Source organism: Dendrobates tinctorius, unplaced genomic scaffold, assembly GCF_039654945.1.
Source record: "Dendrobates tinctorius isolate UK_male_01 unplaced genomic scaffold, ASM3965494v1 ptg000007l, whole genome shotgun sequence".
NCBI lineage: Eukaryota > Metazoa > Chordata > Amphibia > Anura > Dendrobatidae > Dendrobates > Dendrobates tinctorius.
In genome coordinates, this window is record NW_027361675.1 from 208,692 (window position 1) to 223,242 (window position 14,551).

At 49.3% G+C, this 14,551-nt stretch overlaps 1 protein-coding gene across 1 annotated transcript in view; it reads left to right on the forward strand.

Annotated features, from left to right (window-relative positions):
* Positions 1 to 10,998: 10,998 nt before the first annotated feature.
* The window catches only part of COL16A1 (collagen type XVI alpha 1 chain), a 375,234-nt gene continuing 371,681 nt past the window's right edge, over positions 10,999 to 14,551 (forward strand). The window contains exon 1 of the mRNA XM_073571772.1: positions 10,999 to 11,132. The gene's annotated coding sequence lies outside the window, so the exon portion shown is untranslated. The remainder of the gene's footprint in view (positions 11,133 to 14,551) is intronic.

Below are 14,551 nucleotides of genomic sequence, written 5' to 3' on the forward strand. Positions count from 1 at the left end.
GTTCTGGATTTTATTCGTCGTCCTCCTGACGACCACAACCACGCACCGTAGCCTCTTTACAGTTCTCCGTCTCCAGGCTCGGGTACCTGCACCTTTCCTCCAGTTGAAGTAACGTCCCTCGCGGATCTTTCGCTGGGGCTGTCCTAGACCAATCTACCGCCAGCGCTTCACCTGCTCGAGGTCGCTGTCCAATCGGTACCCCCGGGGCCTCGTCTGTCCTGCGGTCCATCGGGTCAGGGCCACCCCCCGACTGTCTCTTTCTTGTCAGTCTCCTGGTCGAGCTCTTCGCTGTTCTCCATCTTCTGCCGAGCTCCTCCCGGGACTAGCCTGCCTGGAACCCCAACCAGTCCTATTTATCCCCTCTCTCACCGGGAATTCCCCTCCTGGTTTCCTATCTCCCTGCCCCCCATGACTAAGCGTTTCTCAAGCCCTAAGCTGCTGTTGAGTCCTGAACTACTCCCCCTGCCATCTTGTGGTCATTTCTAGGTACTGCACTCTCTTGTCTGTCTTTCCCAGCTATCACCCTGCTGTCCTTGTCAATCTCCGTCCATAGTGCACCAACTGTTCCCTCCTACTTCCAGTCAAGTCTGTCCATCAAGTCACCTTCCCCACACTCTCCCTTTGTCCATTGTCGTCCCGACAATCATACTCCCTACCTACATCGTCCTAAAGCTTGTCCACAGTCTGTTGTCGGACCAGTCGTTGGGCCAACCCGCCACCCACGGGGGCCAAACCAAACTGGGAGAACCATGCTCCGAGCAGCCTACTGCTACCTGCCAGCGTGTACGCCACGTGACAACTTCTTTCAGGTTGGCGAGGTCCACCCGGACTACTCTACGGCGTGTACCTCCCACTACTCTCCCCTTCTACTACCTTCAACTGTCCGGAACGCCATGACCGAGGCCTTTTGCCTACCAGGTCATCATTGGTGCCCGCCCGTCCTTTCGGGGTGTCCGTGGTGTCTGGGACCTGACTGATGGACGGACCACTGTCTGGTTCAATATCTCTTGTCTCTTTGTCCTTCACTTAAAAGAGTCATGGACGGTGTCTTCGTCACATCTACCTTGTACCCGGGACCTGTTACACACATTTATTTTTTGGTTACACACACTACTCATTAAATCAACTTTTAACATGCCGTGTATATGATTACCACTACTTCAATAACAATAAGACTTACTCAACCGGAGTAACCCCCCCTTTTTTTTTTCCGTTTTTCTTTTTTTCCTTTTCTTTCAACATAACATTTTCTCACAACACAATATCTTTGTTTAAAACGGAATATAAATGCTCCCCCTCCCTTTAGCACTAGTATCTTCTCCCCCACATCCCTGCTATGTCAGGACAAAAAGATCAAATAATAAAAACATTCTTTTTAACCTGGATGAAAAATTGTCCTCGTGGCCTGCACAACGGTGCAGCGAATTCCCGACAGTCCGGGCCATCTCCTGACAGCCGATGTCTCATCAGTAGTAAGGGGGCTCCACAGCCATGGAGCTCCCGGGATGCAGGAAGTGTCTCTAGGAGTCTTTTTATGGGGGCTCGTGGTCTTTGGGTTCAACGATTACGGCTACTGCGTAGTAGCTGCGGGGAAAGTACTCCTTGTGATACCTGGTCCCCCTCCCGCAACGCCCAGCTGTGACGTATGGAAGTCACGTTGATGTACACCTTCTGGCTGGTTGCGAGGTCCCGAATGAACCCGTATCCCTTCTCCAAGTTGGTGTACACAAGCCGCCCTGTAGATCGTGAAACCACCATGCCAGCCTTCCCTCTCTCATGGAACAAGTTCCAGACCTCCTGCTCCCTGGCCTTTTTCTTCCGTATGACCTCCGCAACCCAGACGGAAGGTCCGGTGTAGGCCACGGAGTCCGGTGTGTGGGACACGGCTGGGGTTGAGAGTGGGGCAGAGGTGTCCTCAGATTCCGGCAGCCCAGCAGCCGCTGGGGCCAGGCGGAAGGCAGGGGCGGCCGTGGGTCCTGGCGGGTAGGCTGCAGAGCCCGACAAGCAGGTCACAACCGACTCCGGGGATGACACAGATGCGGCCGCGGGGTAGGCCGTAAACGGAGTCGTGGATGGGGCCGGAGTGGCGGCCGGCTTCAGGGGATAGGCTGATGCTGGCAGGTGGAACGCAGCAGCATCGGCCGCGGGCTGGTCCCGCACCGGCGACACCGGACATGGCGCCGCCGGTCGGGGTGGCTCGGGGACGTGGACAGCGGCATCGCTCATCCCGGCGGAGGCCGCAGAGCCCTCCACAGCCGGGTCTACAGCAATGCAGGAGGCCGCGTGGGGAGGCCGGGTGGTGGGGGCTGGCCGCGGAGCCGCCGGCCGGGGACATCTCACCTTCCCCGGCGCCGCAGCCTCGGACAGGTCACCCTGCCACCCCTGACTGTCTCTTTCCTGTCAGTCCACTGGTCGATCTCTTCGCTGTTCTCCATCTTCTGCCGAGCTCCTCCCGGGACTAGCCTGCCTGGAACCCCAACCAGTCCTATTTATCCCCTCTCTCACCGGGAATTCCCCTCCTGGTTTCCTATCTCCCCGCCCCCCATGACTAAGCGTTTCTCAAGCCCTAAGCTGCTGTTGAGTCCTGAACTACTCCCCCTGCCATCTTGTGGTCATTTCTAGGTACTGCACTCTCTTGTCTGTCTTTCCCAGCTATCACCCTGCTGTCCTTGTCAATCTCCGTCCATAGTGCACCAACTGTTCCCTCCTACTTCCAGTCAAGTCTGTCCATCAAGTCACCTTCCCCACACTCTCCCTTTGTCCATTGTCGTCCCGACAATCATACTCCCTACCTACATCGTCCTAAAGCTTGTCCACAGTCTGTTGTCGGACCAGTCGTTGGGCCAACCCGCCACCCACGGGGGCCAAACCAAACTGGGAGAACCATGCTCCGAGCAGCCTACTGCTACCTGCCAGCGTGCACGCCACGTGACAACTTCTTTCAGGTTGGCGAGGTCCACCCGGACTACTCTACGGCGTGTACCTCCCACTACTCTCCCCTTCTACTACCTTCAACTGTCCGGAACGCCATGACCGAGGCCTTTTGCCTACCAGGTCATCATTGGTGCCCGCCCGTCCTTTCGGGGTGTCCGTGGTGTCTGGGACCTGACTGATGGACGGACCACTGTCTGGTTCAATATCTCTTGTCTCTTTGTCCTTCACTTAAAAGAGTCATGGACGGTGTTTTCGTCACATCTACCTTGTACCCGGGACCTGTTACACACATTTATTTTTTGGTTACACACACTACTCATTAAATCAACTTTTAACATGCCGTGTATATGATTACCACTACTTCAATAACAATAAGACTTACTCAACCGGAGTAACCCCCCCTTTTTTTTTTTTTTTTTCCGTTTTTCTTTTTTTCCTTTTCTTTCAACATAACATTTTCTCACAACACAATATCTTTGTTTAAAACGGAATATAAATGCTCCCCCTCCCTTTAGCACTAGTATCTTCTCCCCCACATCCCTGCTATGTCAGGAGAAAAAGATCAAATAATAAAAACATTCTTTGTAACCTGGACGAAAAATTGTCCTCGTGGCCTGCACAACGGTGCAGCGAATTCCCGACAGTCCGGGCCATCTCCTGACAGCCGATGTCTCATCAGTAGTAAGGGGGCTCCACAGCCATGGAGCTCCCGGGATGCAGGAAGTGTCTCTAGGAGTCTTTTTATGGGGGCTCGTGGTCTTTGGGTTCAACGATTACGGCTACTGCGTAGTAGCTGCGGGGAAAGTACTCCTTGTGATACCTGGTCCCCCTCCCGCAACGCCCAGCTGTGACGTATGGAAGTCACGTTGATGTACACCTTCTGGCCGGTTGCGAGGTCCCGAATGAACCCGTATCCCTTCTCCAAGTTGGTGTACACAAGCCGCCCTGTAGATCGTGAAACCGCCATGCCAGCCTTCCCTCTCTCATGGAACAAGTTCCAGACCTCCTGCTCCCTGGCCTTTTTCTTCCGTATGACCTCCGCAACCCAGACGGAAGGTCCGGTGTAGGCCACGGAGTCCGGTGTGTGGGACACGGCTGGGGTTGAGAGTGGGGCAGAGGTGTCCTCAGATTCCGGCAGCCCAGCAGCCGCTGGGGCCAGGCGGAAGGCAGGGGCGGCCGTGGGTCCTGGCGGGTAGGCTGCAGAGCCCGACAAGCAGGTCACAACCGACTCCGGGGATGACACAGATGCGGCCGCGGGGTAGGCCGTAAACGGAGTCGTGGATGGGGCCGGAGTGGCGGCCGGCTTCAGGGGATAGGCTGATGCTGGCAGGTGGAACGCAGCAGCATCGGCCGCGGGCTGGTCCCGCACCGGTGACACCGGACATGGCGCCGCCGGTCGGGGTGGCTCGGGGACGTGGACAGCGGCATCGCTCATCCCGGCGGAGGCCGCAGAGCCCTCCACAGCCGGGTCTACAGCAATGCAGGAGGCCGCGTGGGGAGGCCGGGTGGTGGGGGCTGGCCGCGGAGCCGCCGGCCGGGGACATCTCACCTTCCCCGGCGCCGCAGCCTCGGACAGGTCACCCTGCCACCCCTGACTGTCTCTTTCCTGTCAGTCCACTGGTCGATCTCTTCGCTGTTCTCCATCTTCTGCCGAGCTCCTCCCGGGACTAGCCTGCCTGGAACCCCAACCAGTCCTATTTATCCCCTCTCTCACCGGGAATTCCCCTCCTGGTTTCCTATCTCCCCGCCCCCCATGACTAAGCGTTTCTCAAGCCCTAAGCTGCTGTTGAGTCCTGAACTACTCCCCCTGCCATCTTGTGGTCATTTCTAGGTACTGCACTCTCTTGTCTGTCTTTCCCAGCTATCACCCTTCTGTCCTTGTCAATCTCCGTCCATAGTGCACCAACTGTTCCCTCCTACTTCCAGTCAAGTCTGTCCATCAAGTCACCTTCCCCACACTCTCCCTTTGTCCATTGTCGTCCCGACAATCATACTGCCTACCTACATCGTCCTAAAGCTTGTCCACAGTCTGTTGTCGGACCAGTCGTTGGGCCAACCCGCCACCCACGGGGGCCAAACCAAACTGGGAGAACCATGCTCCGAGCAGCCTACTGCTACCTGCCAGCGTGCACGCCACGTGACAACTTCTTTCAGGTTGGCGAGGTCCACCCGGACTACTCTACGGCGTGTACCTCCCACTACTCTCCCCTTCTACTACCTTCAACTGTCCGGAACGCCATGACCGAGGCCTTTTGCCTACCAGGTCATCATTGGTGCCCGCCCGTCCTTTCGGGGTGTCCGTGGTGTCTGGGACCTGACTGATGGACGGACCACTGTCTGGTTCAATATCTCTTGTCTCTTTGTCCTTCACTTAAAAGAGTCATGGACGGTGTTTTCGTCACATCTACCTTGTACCCGGGACCTGTTACACACATTTATTTTTTGGTTACACACACTACTCATTAAATCAACTTTTAACATGCCGTGTATATGATTACCACTACTTCAATAACAATAAGACTCACTCAACCGGAGTAACCCCCCCCCTTTTTTTTTTTTTTTTTTCCGTTTTTCTTTTTTTCCTTTTCTTTCAACATAACATTTTCTCACAACACAATATCTTTGTTTAAAACGGAATATAAATGCTCCCCCTCCCTTTAGCACTAGTATCTTCTCCCCCACATCCCTGCTATGTCAGGAGAAAAAGATCAAATAATAAAAACATTCTTTGTAACCTGGACGAAAAATTGTCCTCGTGGCCTGCACAACGGTGCAGCGAATTCCCGACAGTCCGGGCCATCTCCTGACAGCCGATGTCTCATCAGTAGTAAGGGGGCTCCACAGCCATGGAGCTCCCGGGATGCAGGAAGTGTCTCTAGGAGTCTTTTTATGGGGGCTCGTGGTCTTTGGGTTCAACGATTACGGCTACTGCGTAGTAGCTGCGGGGAAAGTACTCCTTGTGATACCTGGTCCCCCTCCCGCAACGCCCAGCTGTGACGTATGGAAGTCACGTTGATGTACACCTTCTGGCCGGTTGCGAGGTCCCGAATGAACCCGTATCCCTTCTCCAAGTTGGTGTACACAAGCCGCCCTGTAGATCGTGAAACCGCCATGCCAGCCTTCCCTCTCTCATGGAACAGGTTCCAGACCTCCTGCTCCCTGGCCTTTTTCTTCCATATGACCTCCGCAACCCAGACGGAAGGTCCGGTGTAGGCCACGGAGTCCGGTGGGTGGGACACGGCTGGGGTTGAGAGTGGGGCAGAGGTGTCCGCAGATTCCGGCAGCCCAGCAGCCGCTGGGGCCAGGCGGCGGGCAGGGGCGGCCGCGGGTCCTGGCGGGTAGGCTGCAGAGCCCGACAAGCAGGTCACAACCGACTCCGGGGATAACACAGATGCGGCCGTGGGGTAGGCCGTAAACGAAGTCGTGGATGGGGCCGGAGTGGCAGCCGGCTTCAGGGGATAGGCCGATGCTGGCAGGTGGAACGCAGCAGCATCGGGCGCGGGCTGGTCCCGCACCGGCGACACCGGACATGGCGCCGCCGGTCGGGGTGGCTCGAGGACGTGGACAACGGCGTCGCTCAGCCCGGCGGAGGCCGCAGAGCCCTCCACAGCTGGGTCTACAGCAATGCAGGAGGCCGCGTGGGGAGGCCGGGTGGTGGGGGCTGGCCGCGAAGCCGCCGGCCGGGGACATCTCACCTTCCCCGGCGCCGCAGCCTCGGACAGGTCACCCTGCCACCCCTGACTGTCTCTTTCCTGTCAGTCCACTGGTCGAGCTCTTCGCTGTTCTCCATCTTCTGCTGAGCTCCTCCCGGGACTAGCCTGCCTGGAACCCCAACCAGTCCTATTTATCCCCTCTCTCACCGGGAATTCCCTCCTGGGTTCTTATCTCCCCACCCTCATGACTAAGTGTTTCTCAAGCCCTAAGCTGCTGTTGAGTCCTGAACTACTCCCCCCTGCCATCTTGTGGTCATTTCTAGGTACTGCACTCTCTTGTCTGTCTTTCCCAGCTATCACCATGCTGTCCTTGTCAATCTCTGTCCATAGTGCACCAACTGTTCCCTCCTACTTCCAGTCAAGTCTGTCCGTCAAGTCACCTTCCCCACACGGGACTGTGCTGGGCTGTGCGGGGACTGAGTGGGCTGTGCCGAATATTGCGAGGCGAGTAGTAAAATTTACTCGCCAGGATTCGAGTACCGTGAGAACCACATTACTCGCCGAGTACCGAATCCTAACGAGTTTACTCGCTCATCCCTACTTATGCCATAAAAGTCAAAAGTTTGGAATGGTTTTCCTTGTTCTTATTAAAATGTGCATATTGTAGATTCAGACTGAAGGCAGTAAACCATATATGGAAACAATGAGTAGAGAAATACATGTGAAGCAAACCAGGATATGTATTAAATATTACCTTCCTCAAAGTACCCTTCTTTTACTCTAATTTATTTATTTATTTTACTCATTTACTCACGTGGACAAAATTGTTGGTACCCCTTGTGTAATATCAAGAAAAGAACACTGTCCCTACTGTGAAACATGGAGGAGGCTCTATTATGTTCTGGGGCTGCTTTGCTGCATCTGACACAGGGTGTATAGAATCTGTGTAGGATACAATGAAATCTCAAGACTTTCAAGGTATTCTGAAGAGAAATGTGCTGCCCAGTATCAGAAAGCTTGGTCTCAGTCACACTTTATGGGTCTTGCAACAGGATAATGACCCAAAACACACAGATAACCAAAGAATGGCTAAAAGGAAAACATTGGACTATTCTGAAGTGGCCTTCTATGAGCCCTGACCTAAATCCTATTGAGCATCTTTGGAAAGAGCTGAAACGTGCCATTTGGAAAAGGTAAGCTTCAAACATGAGCCAACTGGAGCTATTTGCTCTTGAGGAGTGGGCCAAAATACCTGTCGAGAGGTGCAGAAATATCATTGACAGTTACAGGATTCATTTGATTGCAGTGATTGCCTCAAAAGGTTGTGCAACAAAATATTAAGTTAAGGGTACCATTATTTCTGTCCAGGCCCATTTCATGAATTTCATTTTTTTTAAATTCTATGCAAGCATGGTGGAAAAGAAACGTCTTACTTTGATTTGTTCATTTTCCTAGATTTTTGATTTATTACTTTTGTCAGATTCAAGTTATTCCTGTGATCTTTGTGTTTTTTTTCTGTCATTGCATGAGGGGTACCAACAATTTTGACCACGTGTGTATATAGCACCATTAATTCCACAGCCCTTTACAAACATTATTGACACTATCATTATTGGGGCTTACAATCTATAATCCCTATCAGTATGCTTTTGCAGTGTGGGAGAAAACCGGAGTACCAAGAGGAAACCCACGTAAACACCATGAAAACTCCTTGTAGATATTGTCTTTGGTGGGATTTAAACCCAGGACCCCACCAATGCAAGGCTGCAGTGCTAACCACTGAGCCACTGCGCTGCCCCAATCATAACTTTACACCCACCTGGCATTCTCTCAAACAGTTTAATGCAATTGTCACATGGAATGGCTTTCCAATAGTCTTGAAGGAGTTACCAGATATGCTGAACACTTTGTCTTCTTTTTCCCGTGGAAGTCCTCATGAGACCCACGATATGTTTATGTCTTAAAGTAACATCACGAAACAATCACTGACCTCAGGGAGACCAGTCAAAGAAAACACTGCGGCAGCCGGCAAAGGCGCTCAATCAGTGAAATCCTAGGTGCAATGCTCCCTGAGAAATACAAATATGCAAATAAAGTCCGTGGAGCCTCAAAACACGGGTTTGAGACTCTTAAATGAGGCTCCACGGACTTTATTTGCATATGTCTTAAAGTAATGATGAATTATTATGGGATAGGACTCAGAACAGTATGGAACTGTGAACCATCACTTGCATCTGCAAAACACACTTCCTGAATGCAGGTAATTCCTCAAGTGAACTCTTGACATGGCATTCCTATTAATTGAATGCCATTCCACCAGCTGATATCTCATGAACTGTTTAAGAGAATGACAAGGGTGTCTAAAGCTGTCATCACAGAAAATGCAGCACTACTTTGATGAAGGTAAGGTATAACACATTTTTTGATTTGTTTCACACAGGGTTCTTAACTCCTTGTAATTGGGTCGCCCTCCCAGGGCGGAGGGGTACTCGGTACCGGGCCGGTGTCAGGGGAATGTGTCACAGCAGCAGTGACCCGTACCATGGCCCTGGGCGCCCAAGTCAATGGCGAAATGTATATGTAGTTAATAGTTCGTGACGCCACCTGTGGTGCTCGGCAAGGGAGGTGTTAAGCCGACGCTGCAGACTGATCCTCTGGGACAGATGGTGTGGTGCAGCAGTGATGGTATAGCCCTCCACAGGCAGGGCTGATGTCCTAGTGCAGTGTAGTTGTAATGGTTGTGGAAAGGTGCAGGCAGTGTAAAAGATGGTACCCAGATGTAGTGGTGCTGAATGGGTTGGCGCGAGAATGAATGGAAGACAAAAAGGCTTGCAGTTCCAAAGCTTTACTCACAGTCTGCGGTACATAAGGGTGCTTGCCTCTGGGCCGTGTCCTCCAGGTCAGAGCCTCAGCCAACCTCCAGGCCAGATGGAAAGCTCCTCTCCAACACTCCGCCAACATGTACCTTTCCTGAACGACTCCTCTATTGCGCCTTAAGGTGTGAAGAGCTCCAGTACCGTGGTACTCTGGAGTTCCTCCTGTCAGATGTTCCTAACAACTCTACTCATATGGCAGACAGCTGTAGACTCTCTCGGGGAATCCCTTCTCCGGAGTCCTGGCTCTCTATTCAGTTGCTGTTGTGCCCCAAGTCTTAGATGGGAGTAGTGTATTTACAGCCAACTACTCCAATGGTGTCTGCTGCAGAACCATAAGTGTCCATACAACCTCGGGGACCGGGCCCCGGCCTTGCGCTGAGAACCTATAGGCAGGGTTCCTCTTCCAACCCACGTCTCCTCTCTGTTCTCCTACTCCTTCGTTCTGCACTGTTCCTTCTCTCTTATGGAAGCTTAGGTTGCAGTTCTACGTCTTTCTCCTTCTGTTCCTTTCCCGTGCCAGCTGGCTCAGATCACTGAGGCAGCTGCAGCACTCCTTCCTTCATTCCTTCTTCCAGGGATCCCCACTCCTTCCGAGTGGCTTCCTTCCTCACTGACCTTCTGTCAGACTGAACCCTGACTGATCTCTCATCCTACACTTTCCCACTCTTTTATATATCTAAACTCCACCCACCTCCCAGCACATCCAGTGTTCCATGCAGGGAACCACCAGAGGTGCTCTGCTACTCTCTAAGCACTGAGCCACAATGTGGTTGTGCAGAACTACCCTGTTGTGTGGGGTGCGAGTGTTGGAGTGTGGAAAGGAGTTCCCAACTTACCTGGATGATGGTGGGGCACTACACCTTTAAAGAGAGAGGAAGGTGCAGTACCTCTGTGGCGCCTGAGCCTCAGGGGTGCCACATTTTCATATGTGTACCCTTGTGGTTACGCTGACTTCAGTCTAAATCCTCAATGTGCACATTCCAAAAAAGAACAAGGAAAAGTACTGCAAAAATAGGGGTGTCCAAACTTTTGACTGATACTGAAAGATTAAATAAAATAAACTTGATCTGCCAATGGTTTATAGAGTAATATCTAATATTTATAGACAGTTTATGGTTTAACTTAGCACATATAGACTTAGCACCACACTATTCATAGCATCACAAAATATTAATATTAGTGCTAATCAATAGTATTAGAATTTGACTCTTGACACCAAAGTAAAAAAGTAAAAAACACATGATTGCCTTTGACATACATCCTACATTAGGTACTGTGTGCACAATATTGTTTGGGTTATTTGGATCTACTTTCAGTCATTTGTTCTCTCAGTGAAAGCTGAGAAATTATCTTATAATTGTCCTTGGAGACATAGAACATGCTAGCATAAGTGAAGGACTACTAGTGAAAACACTGGAATAAAAGATAAAAGGAAACAGAGAGCCAGATGGACAGATTGTAAGATAGTGAGATGAGGAGGGGGATGAGAGTCTGGAAGAAGAGGGGAGGAAAATAACTTTCAGAAAGGAGGAGGAGACAGAAGGGGAAGGGAAAATTGAGTTTCAGAGAGAACCTTCTGCACAGAAGGGAACTTTCGCTCAGTTTCAAACTTTTTTTTGCAACATGGATCCAAAATCCAGTATCTGAGGGAGGTCAGCCCCACAGAACGGTGAGTATGAATAATGTTTGGCCTCTGTACTAGTAAATGGAGGGGGACAGCGTCCACACTTGTACTTGGCAGCATCTCACGACTGAGTTGGGGATGTTAACCTCAAGACATCAGCTACAAAGCAGCATCAGGGAAAACCTTTCGTTTATGATGACTTTCTGACATTGGCATGTAATGAGCGTGACTTCTGACTCAGAGGCATTTCCATTATTGCTATGGCTTACATGAATCGCCAAGGTTACTTTTCTTACTCATTCATAATTCTTATTACTTCATCTGATTGTTTTGCTATGCAGTAGAATAAAATAATATATCTACTGCTTAACATTTAGTACAAATAGTAATTGCTCCCATTTTTGTGTATCCACCCACAATATATTGTTTGCAAAAATCTCTATATAATGTGGTTTACTAGTGCCAATATTCCTACTTTTTACGATCCAGTTATATCATCTGTTGGTTCCTACTAGATTTAGTTAGACAAAGAGCATTTTATTTTCTTCGATGCTAATGGTAATTGCTATAGCAGAGCCCTGGAGTGCAGACTAGCCTTTTCATGTGCCTCTTACCGGAGATCCTCCTATGGAAACTGCCTCTGCTAAAATAATGACATCAGACCTGCCAACTCAATGAATTTTAGGAAACCTTAAAAGTTCTGCAGTTTGTTGGATGCCTGCAAGTAAAGGGAGGGAGTAGAGTCAAGATATTTGATATTCCACAGTCTCGGAGCACATTGGCCTTTGCAGGACTGATCTAACCTTCCTTAGCCTATATCACAATGTTACATAAACTAAGTAGGCATGTATAGGAAAATATTGACAATATGCAAAGATACCATGGTATATTACAAATGATCTAAACATTTAATGGGTGTTAAAGTTTGCCAATACCTTTTGTAATATCGGTGTTAGTAAAATGATCATAAGCATCTAAATTATATTTAATTGTAAATTTCATTATAATTTGTGCCAGAAAAGTATGCTCCAGTAATAAAATAAATAATAAATAAATAGAATGTACGTGATAAAATGGCCAGTATGCAAAATTTGTAATATACAGTATAATACACCATATAGACAAAAGGCAAATGCACTATATCCATACATTATTCATAAAAACATATTCCAGAGACAATAAAACGTAAAGTTTATACTATTCCCATTTGCTGTGTGGTTGAATATAATCTATTGTTTTTTGTTATCATCCCTTGTACTATATGCAGAGTATAGTGTTCTGCAGTGGGATAAATGGGATAACTCACTTTGTCAATCGTCATGATGACTATGTTTGCATATGTATTTATCATATTAAGCCTTTTCAGAAGGATTTTTCTTTTGACGCTAATAGGCCATATGTTCATCAGGTAGGTTTAATCACTGTTCTTACAGTGACATCACTTTGTCTAGTTATTGTCGTTAATTAGTAAGTCTAGAAGCATTGCAGTTCCCTTTAAATGATTTATTACCTTACTGTGCCTTTCCTGTTTTATAAGTAGAGGTCATACGCCCAGGGCCTGGAGTATTTCATAGGTCCAAATGGAATCCTAGCATGTATTTACCTGTGGGAGATATCTGTCAGGACAGGCTCATCACCTACACTAACACTAAAAACTGCTCTATTAACCATTTCATTGTCAGCCTGTATTTATATAGTTCATATATCTAAAAACCATTTGGAGCTAGTCCAAGTCATTGACTGCACATGGAAACTATACAAGGAATTCTGATCCAATTTGTTTCCTGTACATTCCTCTCTACAGCCTCAGGCCTGGTAGAGAACACTCTACAATACCACACTGGAATTAGTTTCTCCCAGGTGTACAAAGAAGTAACGCTCTGCTCTGTTTCTGTGCAAAATACGCTTTCACCAGAAGAAATCTGCAGTTTTTATTCTGTCTGCAAGGACAGGTATCCACAAATATGTCAGATTATACATATACAGGTGCATCTCACAGAATTAGAATATCATCAAAAAGTTAGTTAATTTCAGTTCTTCAATAGAAAAAGTGAAACGCATATATTATATAGAGTCATTACGGAGTGATCTATTTCATGTGATACAGGAAAGATGTATATCTTTGCACCATGTTAGCCAGTAGACAGAAAAATATTCAGAATTGAGAGTCCTCAGTGGTTGATACCTTTTAATGGCTACGGCTGGAATCACACTGATGAATTTCTCATGCGATAATCGCATCGCATAGCACGGACTGGCCGGCACCTCTCCTGACCTGAGCATGACAGCGTGATGGATTACTATGCAGCTGTTAAGCTCAGGTCAGGAGAGCAGACAGCCAGTGCAAGGTTTACGATGCGATTCTCGGATGAAAAATACGCCAGTGTGTCTCTGCCCTAACTGAAAAGATGGTAACACATTGCAAGCTTTCGAGACTACTCTGGTCTCTTCATCAGGCAATCAGGCATTGACAATGCCTCATGAAGAGACCTGAGTAGTCTCGAAAGCTTGCAAAGTGTTACCATCTTCTCAGTTAGCCATTAACAGGTTTCAACCACTGAGGACTCTCAATTCTGAATATTTTTCTATTTCATGTGTTTATGTCTGTTATTGTTGATGATTAGTTGTTAGGGACGGCGGAACGCACTAAATATAAAATAATAGAAAGTGCGTTCGCCGCCCAGGGTCCACTGTGCAGTAGGTGTTAAAACCGCTGCTAGACAATGGCAGACGTGCTATATGGCGGTATAATGCGCACGGGTTCAACATCACCCGATGTGCGCAGAGCGGACTCTGTTAACTCACAGAGGCGCTGTAACATAAACACCGAGCCTGTTAAACTCACAGGTCTCAGCGAAATTGCACACACGGTATCAGGTCAAAGAACACGGGTCCAAGACAGGGGACGGCATCTGTCTAGACCTACCGTGTGTGCGGCGTCGCTACTGCGGACGCCGGTAAATGCTGCTGAATGCAACGCGGCGGCAAACACAGCTGCTATGCGATAGTGCCATGAGAGGCGTGACACCACCGGACGCTAGTGTATAGGTGCGGTGTGCACAGTGGCCTAAGGTTTGCCACCGACTGGCGCTGACTCTTTCTATAGTTCCTATCCACATGCGCAATATCAGAGGGAGGGGAATCTTAATAAGTCAGTCAACAGAATCATACATCCATCACCATTCACACATCTAGCAAGAAGAGTCTATACTAGCACATGGCCGAGCAGCCATGAGGACCTTTTATAGTCATGCGCTGCCAGGACCTTCCAGATTTCTGAGATGGACCAATCAGATCAGGAGAAGGACCTGAGCACGTGACTCCCGATCTCCAATGGGAAATCGTCTCGTGAGCATGCCCAGTAGTGGGACGAGAGGACTTAGCCTCTGGAGTCCAGCAGGACTTGGCACCTGTTCACACTGTCAAAAGTACCCGTACTTGGTTAAAAAACAACAGTATCACTG